The 12,814-nt window shown below is 34.2% G+C and overlaps 1 pseudogene; it reads right to left on the bottom strand.

The window, feature by feature from the left end:
- Nucleotides 1-7,268: 7,268 nt before the first annotated feature.
- On the bottom strand, nucleotides 7,269-9,761 carry LOC134270652 (IgGFc-binding protein-like; annotated as a pseudogene).
- Nucleotides 9,762-12,814: the final 3,053 nt, after the last annotated feature.

Raw genomic sequence — 12,814 nt, 5'->3', positions numbered from 1 at the left:
ATCCCAGAAGATGTACCCCCTCCGTCCCCCTTTTTGTACAAACTTGGAAAATAACAATTTCAGTACTGTAAACCAACTTTTATTCGAGACGACTTTATTTCGCGAATAACCAGAGATAAACCAGTTCGCGAAGATTAATTTGCGCGATTTAGTCTATTGGATCTGTTGTTAATAGATACATATACTTTAAGGACCGGTTCGCGGCGATAAATATTCGCGATGACGAGGCTCTCGCAAACTTTTCACCGATCCTTTAATATAATGGAATAATTATTTATAAATAGATTCTTTTATGTGTCTTTTGTCTTCCTTATGAGGTCATGTCTCAAGAGACTACTTCATCAGTTTAACACTTTTTAGCAAACCTCAGCTTTTATTTATCTTACAAAGAAGATGTACAAGTTTCCCTCTCATAAAATTAGGGTCGCAAAGATTGTTGGAGTAGATTTGAAAAACAATTCTACTCTCTACACATACCATGACTTTAAATTATTGCCTACGTAAAACTTTCAGTGACATCGTAAAAATGTACAACATAAGATTACTTTTCTCTCATTCATATACTACAGTTTGTGAGATACGACCCTGCGTTGCAGATACCAGAGGTAACAGAAGGTTTATATGAAGAGGGGTCACTTTGTATTGTACATCAGTAGGGGGACCAGAGGTCATCTTATATTGCAGGGGCGGATCCAGCAATTTTTGAAAGGGGGGACCAGGGTTGTGTCCCTCTAACACACCCTTACACACTCTCAAGCAAAGATTCACATACACGTATGGACAGATCTGTATAAGGTTGTGGTAAATAATATCTTTGTTTTACGTCCCTTTTTTTCTTTGAAAGCAAAGAAACATATTTCAAAAACTACTGAAGCCTTTAAATTGAATGGATTTGTAGCATTTCCGAGGAGTACAAAGAATTTTCTTTTAGAAATTGAAAAAAAAACCACAAACTTTTGGGGATGGGTGCGGGTTTGGTTTAAAAACAAAGAGTTTCATGTTAGTTCCCATAAAAGATATGATCAAAAACGGTACATATATACCCAACACAGCCAAAGATCATGGGAATCTAATATCAAATTAAACCTCGAATGATACACATTATATACATGCATAAGATATATGAAAATAAGTAGAACGTTTTCTACCATTCTCTCATAAAAAAGGAATAGTGAAGGTGAATGGAAGAAACTTACAAAATGTGTGAAAATCTCTCTAGTTCAATAGATAGATGCGTAGACTTACAAATATGTATTCATGGAAAACATTTCATCTCTATCTCTCTCTCTCTCTCTCCACTTGGCAAAAAATAAAGGGGGATTCCAACCCCCGGAACCCCCCCCCTCTGGATCCGCCAATGTATTGTACATAAGTAGGGCGACCAGAGGTCACATAATATTGTAAATCAACAGGAGGACCAGAGCTCACCTTATATTGTACATAAGAAATGGGCCAGAGGTCACCATATATTGTACATCAGTATGGGGAACAAAAGTCACCATCTATTGTACATCAGTTGGGGACCAGAGGTCACCTTATATTGTACATATGTAGGGGGCCAGAAGTCAAATTCTATTGTACATCAGTAGGGGGACCAGAGGTCACCTTGTATTGTAGATCAGTAGGGGGACCAAAAGTCACCTTCTATTGTACATCAGTCGGGGACCAGAGGTCGCCTGATATTTTACATCAGTAGGCGGACCAGAAGTCACCTTCTATTGTACATCAGTCGGGGACAAGAGGTCACCTTGTAAATGCCATTAGTGAGGGGACTAGAGGTCAACTTGTAAATACCATTAATAAGGGGACTAGAGGTCACCTTATATTTTACATCAATAGGGGAACCAGGGGTAACCTTTTATGGAGCATCATTTGAGGAACCAGAGGTCACCTTATACTGAATATCTTAAGGGGGACCAGAGGTCACCTTATTTTGTCCAATAGACGGGGGGGGGGCAGATTTAGGGGGGCCAGAGGTCATCATAAGGGGGATCAATAGTTAACTTTTATGTGCAACATAAGAGGGGGGGGCAGAGGTCACCTTATTTTGTCCAATAAGGGGGGGGGGGGCAGATGTAGATGTCACCTTATGTATACATCAATAAGGAGACCAGGGTATACCAGAGATCGCCTTATATGTACATTATTTGGGGTAAAAAAGTCGACATATATTGTTCATCATTAGAGGACCAGAGTTAACCATATATTGTACATCAGAAGTGGGGATCAGAGGTTACCTTAAATTTTACACCAGAGGTCACCTTGTATTTATCATTAGTAGGGGTATCAGAGGTCACCTTATATTGTATATTATGAAGGGGACAAGAGGTCACCATATATTGTACATCAGTACGGTGACTAGAGGTCACTTTATATTGTATATCAGTATGGGGACCAAAGGTAACCTTCTCTTTTACATCAGAAGGTGTACCAGATGTCACCTTGTGTTTAACATTAGTAGGGGGACCAAAGGTCACCTTATATTGTACATCAACGATCAACGATTCTATTCTAGACTCGTATTAACTAAGAGAATTCTCAATAGAAAATAAGGGCGAACTAGAGGTTGTAGATAAAATGCATATTAACAGGATAGCAGAGGTTCTCTTGTAAGAATACGATAAGAGGCAAGTGGGTCATCTGAACATTCTTTACAACATTTTGATAAAAGCACCGTTGCTCATCATAACTATATACTAAGCATGCTTAATATGGCTAAATTAGAGCGCCACCCCTAAATGGTAATCATAAGCCAGGGGCCTTGCATGAAATTTATAATTCTGAAAGGGGATCCCTTGTTAACAATAACCAAATGTAGATACATGTAGTTTAATTCATAGCGAGGAACAGAGAAGATTTTTTAAGGAATTAATGTATTTTAATTATACAACTTTTATAGCCCCACCCTAACACCAGAGCCCCTGACCCTTGGGTCATGAATTTCAGAACTTTGGAGAAGACATCCTTTTTCATCATAACTATGCATGTAGTTAGTTTGTTAAATAACCCAGAGCAGAGGAGAATATTTTCAAAGAATAAAAGCATTTTACAATATCATTTTTATAGCCACGTCCTAACCCCAGAGCCTCTGACCCTGGGACAATGAATTTCACAATTTGGGCAGAGGAGTCAATTTGTATGATAATATTGCCAACAGTTTTACGGCTTAATGTTAATGAGTAAAGAAGATTTTTAAAGATTGCATCAATTGTAGTGGTTTCGCCCCAACCTACAGGGAGATTGCACGGAGAAGCTGAATATTATCGCACAATGCATAGCACATGACACCAGAAAAATCATATAGCAATAAGTCAGATGAGTTGATTCAGGTGACCAAATAAGGAGTCTTTTGGTCTGAATATTTATGTAAAATATTAGGTGTCTTCTGGTTTCCCTCTTGGCTTACAATGTAATGTGACCTCTGTTCTTCTTATTAATGTAAAATATAACGTGTCTTCCGGTTTCTTCATTGTTGTTCAAAATTAATGTGATCATTAGTTTTAATTATGTACAATTATAAGGTGACCTCTTGTTCCCCTAATAATGTTAAATATAAGGTCTCCCTACTGCTGTAAAATTTAAGTTAACCTCCGGCCCCCCTTCTGATGTATAATAAAAGGTGACCTCTGGTCCCCGTAATGATGTACAAAATAAGGTGACCTCTGGTCTCCAATCTGATGTACAATATAAGGTGATCTCTGGTCCCCCTACTGATGTACAATATAAGGTGACCTTTGGACCCCCTACTGATGTAAAATATAAGGTGACATCTGGCCGCCCTTCTGATGTACAATATCAGGTGAACTCTAAACCCCCTTATGATGTTTAATAAAAGGTGACCTCTAGTGTCTCCATACTGATATACAATAAAAGGTGACCTCTGGTCCCTCTTCTGATGTACAAAATAAGTAAAGTGACCGCTGGTACCCCTAATCATGTACAATAAAAGGTTTCCTCTGGTCCCCCTACTGATGTACAATACAAGGCGTCCTCTGTTCTCCCTACTGACGTAGAATAAAAGGTGACTTCAGGCCCCCTAATGATGTGCAATAATAAAAGCTTACCTATGGCCCGCATTAATTTAAAATATATAGAAAATGTAAGTTGACCTATAATCTCTCTAATGATGTTCAATATAAAGTGTCCTCTGGTCCTCCTACTGATGTATAATATAATGTGTCCCCTGTTCTCCCTACTGATGTACAATAAAAGGTGACCTCAGCCCCCCCCCCCCCCGAAATGAAGTGCAATAAAAGGTAACCTATGGCGCCTTATTATTACCAATATATTGAAAATGTAATGGCGACCTATGATCCCTCTAATGATGATCAATATAAGGTGACCACTGGTCTCCCTACTGATGTACGTATACCAACCAAGGTGACCCCTGGTCCATACTGATGTACAGTATAAGATGACCCCTGGTCCCCCTAATTACTGTCACGTTTCTGTCAATATATTTCTGAAAGTAGAAAGTTATAAATATGATCATTTAGGAGTCAGACAAAGAAAAATGTTTATTATATATATAAAATTCAATCAATTTATAAGGTGACTTGAGGTCTCCGTATTGATATCGATTAAAGGCTTTTTGTGCCTTTAATGCCTGAAAAGTTCCTAAATGTTTTATTTTTACGCAAAATGACGTACTATGAGATTGCGGGGGACCCGAGGTCCCTTTTGGGCGTACGATTTATCCTTCTACCAGGAGCTTGGGTCTTGGTTTATAATAATGATTGTATTTGATTGATATGTAAAAAAAAAACCTTGTAATAATCTTTTGATGTATTTTCACAACTTTGGTTTTATCAATGATTTACCATTATTTAAATGACCATTCACACGAAAGTTTTTTTAGGTTCATGCTGCTGCAATCACGTCGTTTTTCTTTTTAACATCGGGCTCGATACTACATGTATATGATGTTGTAGAAGCTTCCGTTAATAATAAGATCGATGAATGACGAGAACAATTTGCTCATTTTCCCTTTTTAATTATTGGTCACCTTATTTCTTTTATATCATTCAAATCAAGTTTTGACTGAATAATTCAACGATAATGAATTGTTATGAAATAAATAATCGCTTGCTTGTTGTCAGTTTCATGAATAGTATGTAAATATTGCATGTAGTTGAGTGTAACATTAAAATTTTTCACCACCAAGAAAACCGTTGTTGTGTACAAATGCATATTACAGTGAACCTTGAGCGCAGTAGTTCTGTAAAGTCAATATTTTTCGAATATCACCAGTTGTCAAACAATGCTAACTATTGCTACGTTGAAGGATGTTGCTTCGATATTCAGCATACTTATATGAGAATGTTTAATATTATTATGATATATTTATCTGTAAGTAAACGCACCCAATTGACATGAAGGTATAATATTACAAAGTGCTTATAGTATGAACATGTAAAATGGATGTTTTAAATGTTTTTGGTAGACACTAAAAGACATCATTTTCTTCTTCTTTTCTTTATTTTGGGAAGGGGGGGCTGCCATAAACAATCTTCATCCATTTCCTGAACTAAAAATATTATATTGTGTATGAAAATATCGACAAAGAAAAGTATCCGACTAAAAAGACGAATCGGACAGCTTTCTGGGTCACCAGAGACACTCGGGTGAACTATTACCATCTTGTTTCCTCCGACATCGTTCGTCGTCAATGGGTCGTAAAGTTGTGAACATTTTCAGATTCTTATCTGCAACCTCTGAAAAGTTAGTCAAGTTGGCCAACAATGATTATACGCGTCATGTATTATGTTAAAACTTTGATATTTTGCTTACTGTAAGGACGAGGATTATGAAATCTTGTCTTGAATTTTAAGACCTCAAGTTAATAAAAAGGGTGTCAAGGTGACTTTTTTCTCTCAAATTTTCGGACATTCTTTTTCAAAATTATTTTAAGGCACAATTTGGGCATTAAGGGCCTAATGTTCATTAAACTTTGTCGGCTGATGCATCTTGAGTCTTCGGAATACGTCTGCTTAAAAGTAAGTCACCTTGACGTACTTTTTGTTTTTTTTTCTGTTTTGCTTATCTTTTACATGTACAAAACATAAAAAGTTATTTCAAAAAATGTATATAGTAAATGTAGGTCTCAGTGATCTACATTTTGAACTTCGAAAATGTTTGAAATTAAAATTATTTTAAGGCATAATTTGGACGTTTTGAGGTTTATGATCATAAAACTATAGTTTTATCATTTGATGCATCTTCGGTCTTTTCAAAATTCAGCTGAAAAGTAGGCCCCTGTGCCCTTTTGAAATTATTTTGGGTACATTTTAAAATTTTGGACACTATTTAGCTTAGAATCATCATTTTTTTATTATTTGATCATTTTTATCATTTGATGCATTTTGGGTCCTAAGAGTACATCAGCTAAAGAGTAGGTAACTGTAACCTACTTGGCTGACATTAAATAGTTCAGGTACTTATTGGCTACGAATTATCAAACATAGTCAGATGATGCATACTGGGTCCTCAGAGTATGTCGACTGAAGTGAAGGTAGTGTAATTATGACCTAGCTTTGAAATTATGCTTTTGTCCAATACTTCAGGTATACTTATTGACTTTGCATCATAAAACCGTGTCTGTTGATGCATTTTGGTTCTTCTGAGAAAGTCGAATTAAAAGTAGGTCAACGTGACATACCCCTGAAATTTTAATGCTTTAGTAAAATATTTTAAGAATTTTAGATTAGTTTATAATAATCAAACTTTGTTCGTTGATGCATCTTATGACTTTGAGATTAAATACTGTTCGTTATCTCCATATCTTTCATATTGCAACTGATAGGTACATATTGTTCACTTTGACGTACTCTCAGGTATTTATAGGTCTAGAATCATTTTGGGTTCCCAGAGTGTTTATCTTAAATGAAGGTCTTGATGAGATGATCCAGCTTATGGATTTTAACTTTATTTAAATATACAGGATACTTACATGGTTCAAATAGGAGTGATAAGTTGCAATTGTAAAACTTCCATCAGAATAGCGATTCTTGGTCTTTGGGACCATTGTTGTGGTATCCAGTGTCACTTTTACAACTTTAACAGCAAGCATGTTATTTCAATCGATAAATTAGAGGGTAAATACGGCTGAAAATATACTAGTAGAATAATTCCACTATAATAGCGATATACAACTATAATGTTTCCCTCCAACCTGTTGATGCACCAATAAAATTAATTTATTGTATATTCGATAATTTTTCACTCATTGCAACAGTGAAAAAGTTCTTTCTATATAGACGTTATTTCAATTATTTTAATCTATTGGGATACAGAAGTAAAGAGTTTCCAGAAAAAACCATAGGCCTCGTAATCTTTAGTTCCAGAAAACATCAGTCCAAAGCCTTTTCCATTAATGGTAGACATTGTAACTTCACCCTCAGCTACTGTAATAGACCTAACATTGTATGTGTCATTTCCTACAGAAATGTTCTCTTCAAATATTATCGCACTTTCTTGTATTGGTAAATAGTTCATTTGAACAGATCCTCGAAATGAAGCATCAATCATAACAGACACAAAATTGCTAACATAACCCGGTGGGACGACGATTTTATAGTAATCAAGATAGTGATTTATCCCAGATACAATAGTCATGGAAGGATCTCCCATTTCAGAACTTTTAGAATTTAATCCAAAGCTAGTTACCAAGACTGGATTTTCTGAATAAATGAAACATGTTTCTGTGTTCGTAATACGCGCATCAAAAGATTGTGCGACATCTAATGCCAACGTTTGGCTTACACCTCCAATGGTATATGTGATATTTGTGTTCTTCGTGGCTATTATGCGAATCTTGGCGTCCCTGTCGTCTGAATAAGGGGGCACAATATGTGTTATCAACGCTCTCTATTGGTGGTAACTGCTCAATAAGATGATCACAGGCACCGATATTCTCCAGTTTATTACAATCATTACCGGAGAAGGCTGCTATAGGAGCTGAAGACTCAATTATAGTTCCAGTCAGGTCAGTATCGTGAGCAATTTGGTATGTTTCGAAACTGTCAAGTGTAAGATTAAACGTATTCCCGCTTCTTAAACTTTCGCCTCCAATGTGCAAAGGAATGTTGGTTTCCATATTAAATGTAATCGTTATAGTTGTGTTGTCTGTAATAGCAGCCACCGCAAACTGGCTTTTTCTGCTTCTAACCGGCCTCGAAGATATCACAATATACTTAGTGGACAGTTGATTTAAAGGAATGTGGGTAGTGCTTCCTGTCGTGGCGCTTGCTCAGTCGTGACTTATGACGAAGACGTCATGAGATGTCTCAAATAAAATTGCTTTTGCTTCTTTTCTGAAACTTACTAGTTCTATAGAGCTCGGCATAACAATGTGTTGATTGGACACTATGTTGGTTAGCCTGTCTATCTGAGATTTTAGTACTGGGTCAAGATTCGGTGATGTTGTTATATTCAGATCAGTGCCATTATCGGAGGTGACGTACACTGACTTCGTGGTGGTCATAATGTTTGCCATGAACACCACTATAAAAGCTTTTCCTCGGCTTCCTACAAAAGTAATGTTTTTAATTGTTTCTTAATATCGATTTGAAAACATGAATTAATTTATCTAGTACATGAAAGGTTTTACAGTGATAAATGGACAATACTGAAAATAAAAAAAAAATCAATTTTTAAGGTCCATTCATTTTTGCCATTTGGTATTTTATTGTGAGGAATTTTTACACGAATTTTACATGAATTCTGTTGTATATCTTGTATATTCTTAATATGACAGGGAAAGAAAATTTCGTGGACGAGATTTGCTCAAGCCATGTCGTATAAATACATGTACACACAAGTTTGCACTAAAATGCAGTCCTCATGGATAAAAAACAAATTACTGCTTTACAATTGAATAGGTGTCATGGATATCCATACAAGTAATATTTCAATAGAAAATTCGAAGTACATATATTATTAATTGAATACATCTTTTTATCAAATCCAAAGAGAATTGTCTCATACGGTGTATTTACATGTAACTACAAAATATACTAGTAATACTTTATAAAGTATTCACTTTTCCCGTTGTTTTTCTGATGCGTGCATGTTAATTAGTTCTTTTCAAAGTGCTATAAAATTATATTCTAGAAATACATGTACTACTGTAGGTTATCTTAAATGCACGTAGTTACAATACAAAGTATTACTGACCAATAGTTGTATTCTTGGCAGAAATTGGAACAGGTCTTGTAGTTGTTTTGATCTTTACCGCAATAGTTGAAGTTACACCATCCGCCAAATCATGTTCTTAAAAAAAAGAATCAATATAAAGTTATTATTATGCTTGAGGTAATGTACATTTTAAGGCATTGGTAGCGTTAATTCATATAAGTGTGTATTGTTTCAAACATGATTTTATTCAATGTTTACGTAAACGAATGAACGGTATATGTAGCGAGAGAAACGCAGACATTATTGTTTTTCCTTCTTAAGATACCACATGCAAATATACATTTTCAGACTATGCAGTTTTATTTACACAACACTTCATGGATGGGCTCTTTAAACAGACATTTTTTTCAAGCAGAAAATCATTAAAGTATAAAGAGTATAACTGATATACCTCCATGTTTTAAGAGTAACACTACAGTAATCGATACTGAGGCAGAAACCAACAGAAACAACAAAGAAAGTAGAAGGTACATCCATCGCTTCGATTTATTTCCTGGAATGTCAGGAACTATGACTTTCTCAAGCTTAATGATGTACTGGATGAAAAAATACCTTTTTGGATACATTTTGTGAATATAAAGCAGTTTCAGATAAATATATTTTTCATCCATGATATACAAGTTAAATCACATTTAATTATCTTGTAAGTTTTACCTTTACGTTTTTCGAAGCTGTAAACCTTCGGATAGGAATATTGTTGAACTCTTCTTTCTGTTGAAAGTAGATTATTATGTGAATGCAAGAATTCTTTTGTTATTTAGCATTTCGGGTAGTTTTCCTTTCACTCCTGTACATGTATGTTCTAATCTTTTTGTAAAAAAACATGTTGCATATACAATGTACTAGCAATTTGATGTATTTTTTTTAAATTTTAAATGAAATAATACTAACTTACAACTCTTTACCTTTTTAATACATAAGATATCCTTTATCCCCATCCTGAACAATTAAAGATGTGATGTGGTTTAAGTGTTGATTAGATACAGTAAATCAAAAACAAATTTTAAAGCCTATCTACATGGTACTTCTTAAAAATTTGTACCTAATGCTGACTAAATGGACTCATACCGATTGTCCAATCTGTAACGTATGTCCTAGCTTTTATACATCTTTAAGCAGGAAGTCTTTCTTTTAAAGAAACCAATACTTTGCCAAAAGCAGTTTTCATATCTCATACGAAGGAATCTATTTGAAGATTGTTTGCACTATTGGGGTGTGTTTTATTCTTTGTCAAAATCTTGACAATGAAAAAAGCAAACACATTCATTAGACATGTTAGAATTCATTGATATATACTCTTGATCGTTTTTTAGGTATCTTACGCAGATTGCTTTATCCGTAAAGATATACTTTTATCTTAAAGGTGTCAATAATATCACTCCGCAGTATAAGTACAGTATTGATTTAGAACTTGGCCTTTATTTTGACAATTTCCACCAATGAAAAAGTCTATAACCCTGCTTTAAGCTTCCTCAATAAATGTTGATCAAAACATACAATAAATGATTTGTAGAAAACCTTTCTGATATTTGTGTTATTCGTGGTTTTAAGAAAAAAAAATATTATCATGTTATTATTCATTTGTAAAATAGAGGAAGATGCCGATTTTTTGTTAAAGTGTTTTATGTGCACAAGAAAAGAATTAAATGCAGTCCTCATTTTATATGTGATGGTATTTTAAATTATCAAAGTAAAAATTGCTATTAAATTAACAAAATGATGTAAAGTAGATAATTGCATTTAGAAAATAACTTTTCTTTGTTTTGTAGGCATACTTGTATGAAATACCTAGTTAAAATGTATTAGTAATTTAACTAGTGTGCCTAAAGTGTTCGTCGTGATTAGTAATCATTCTGTTGAATAGCTAAGAGATAGTGAGTAGAAGGTGCCTCATGGAGCGGGGGTCGTATAGATATTTATAAATTATAGATTACCTAATGTCATTTAAGTAAATTTTCCCAATATATAGTAAATCTTCTTTTAAGGGTAGTGATTGTATGGATAGTTAATTTACTAGTCTTCTTAATGAATTTAACTAATTATTTTTTTCAGTGCATGATTTGACAGAGGGAACAACTCCAACTGTTTCAGTACGAGGGACGTTCAATAAATGATGTCATCGGTGCTCGGAAAGAAACAAAAAACGCTTTTATATGATTTAGTCTTAATGATTAACTTAAAATATTCTCTTTTAATTAAAACACATGTCTGTAACATTTTTATTCAATTATTCAATTTCTAATTGTTTTAGAACACATTTTGGAGTATGACCCTTAGTATACTGGAATATGGCAAATCCTGTGATTTCCTGCACTTGTTTTTTTTCCCTTTCTGAAAGGTATTTTTTCAAGTTTGGGAAATGAAACAAGTCAAAGGTTGAAAGTGCTGGCCAATTTTGTTGGTATGACAAAACATTAACTTTCTTTTTATCCCCGGAACCTCTTTACTCTTCATGGCCTGTGGGTTTGGACGCTGTCATGAAGAAATTTAATGTAGTGGATTCCTCATTCTGACTCATTCCTTTCATAAACCTTTCACTTCTTTTGCAAAAAGTTTGCTTTTTAGACTCTTCCAGATATTGAAATTACTTTCCAAATAAGAATTTAAACAACAAGACCACTAATATTTAAGAAAATAGCATATAAATCTATTTTTGTGCTCTTGCTATTCTTTGCTCTTTTCGGGCCTTTGCTGTTTTGTCAAGTGTATCTCATTGTAAATTAGTTTTGAGGGTTTAAAGCAAAATGGATTCAAGTTTTATTATCTGTTTGAATTTCAGAAAATCAATGATAAATACATTTTTTAAATATTTTTTTTAAAATAATTAATTAGATAGTCCTACACGCTGTCGTTTCCACTCAATTTTCAAAATATTGGGTGACCTTTGAGTATTAAACTTTTTTATTATCAAATTTTTTTTTGAAACACTGTGAACTACCCCCAAAATGATGTTTATCAAAGAACTATATGCGGTATTAACCAACATTTGCCCCCCAAAATCAAACTTTGATGGAGTAATATTTAATTAAGTCCTTAAACAGGGGAGTATATGCTGACTTCAAAGCACTGAATAATTTCATAAGTAATGACGTCATATGTACGTAATGACGTCACAAATATGACGTAAATTTCAGTTTTTTATGAATTTTGCAGAAAAATGTACATATTTCGTCGATATTTTAAATAAAAGTCACCGAGCGCATGTGTGTTCAGGATAAATATTTTGATATAATGTGTAGAATGATAATATCAATGAAATATGTCAATATTGTTCCTGAACACACATGCGCTCTATAAATTTTAAAGCTTAAATTGTTGAAATTTTGTCCATTTTGTCCTCTTTCTGAAAAAGGATATAAAATCGGACTAGTTTGTGACTTCATAAAAACAGAAATTGTGAATACACTGCTCTGGAACTATAATATTTTCTGTTAACTTATATTTCTCGTACAATTTATTGAATTCAGCACATTTCAGGAAGTTTTCAAAATTTGACTTTTGTGGGGGCAAACATATGCAATATACCGCATATAGTTCTTTGCTATGTGTCTTAAAATCAATCAAACATACTCAGTGATTATGTGTTGAATTTTCGCAAATATGCTTCGGTTGTTGTATG

This window comes from Saccostrea cucullata, unplaced genomic scaffold (assembly GCF_032062105.1).
Source record: "Saccostrea cucullata isolate Sc308-1 unplaced genomic scaffold, CSIRO_AGI_Scuc_v1 ctg468, whole genome shotgun sequence".
In the NCBI taxonomy this organism is placed as follows: Eukaryota; Metazoa; Mollusca; class Bivalvia; order Ostreida; family Ostreidae; genus Saccostrea; species Saccostrea cuccullata.
Note: the sequence above shows the minus strand (reverse complement) of the source record. Positions and strands in the feature narration are given on the sequence as shown.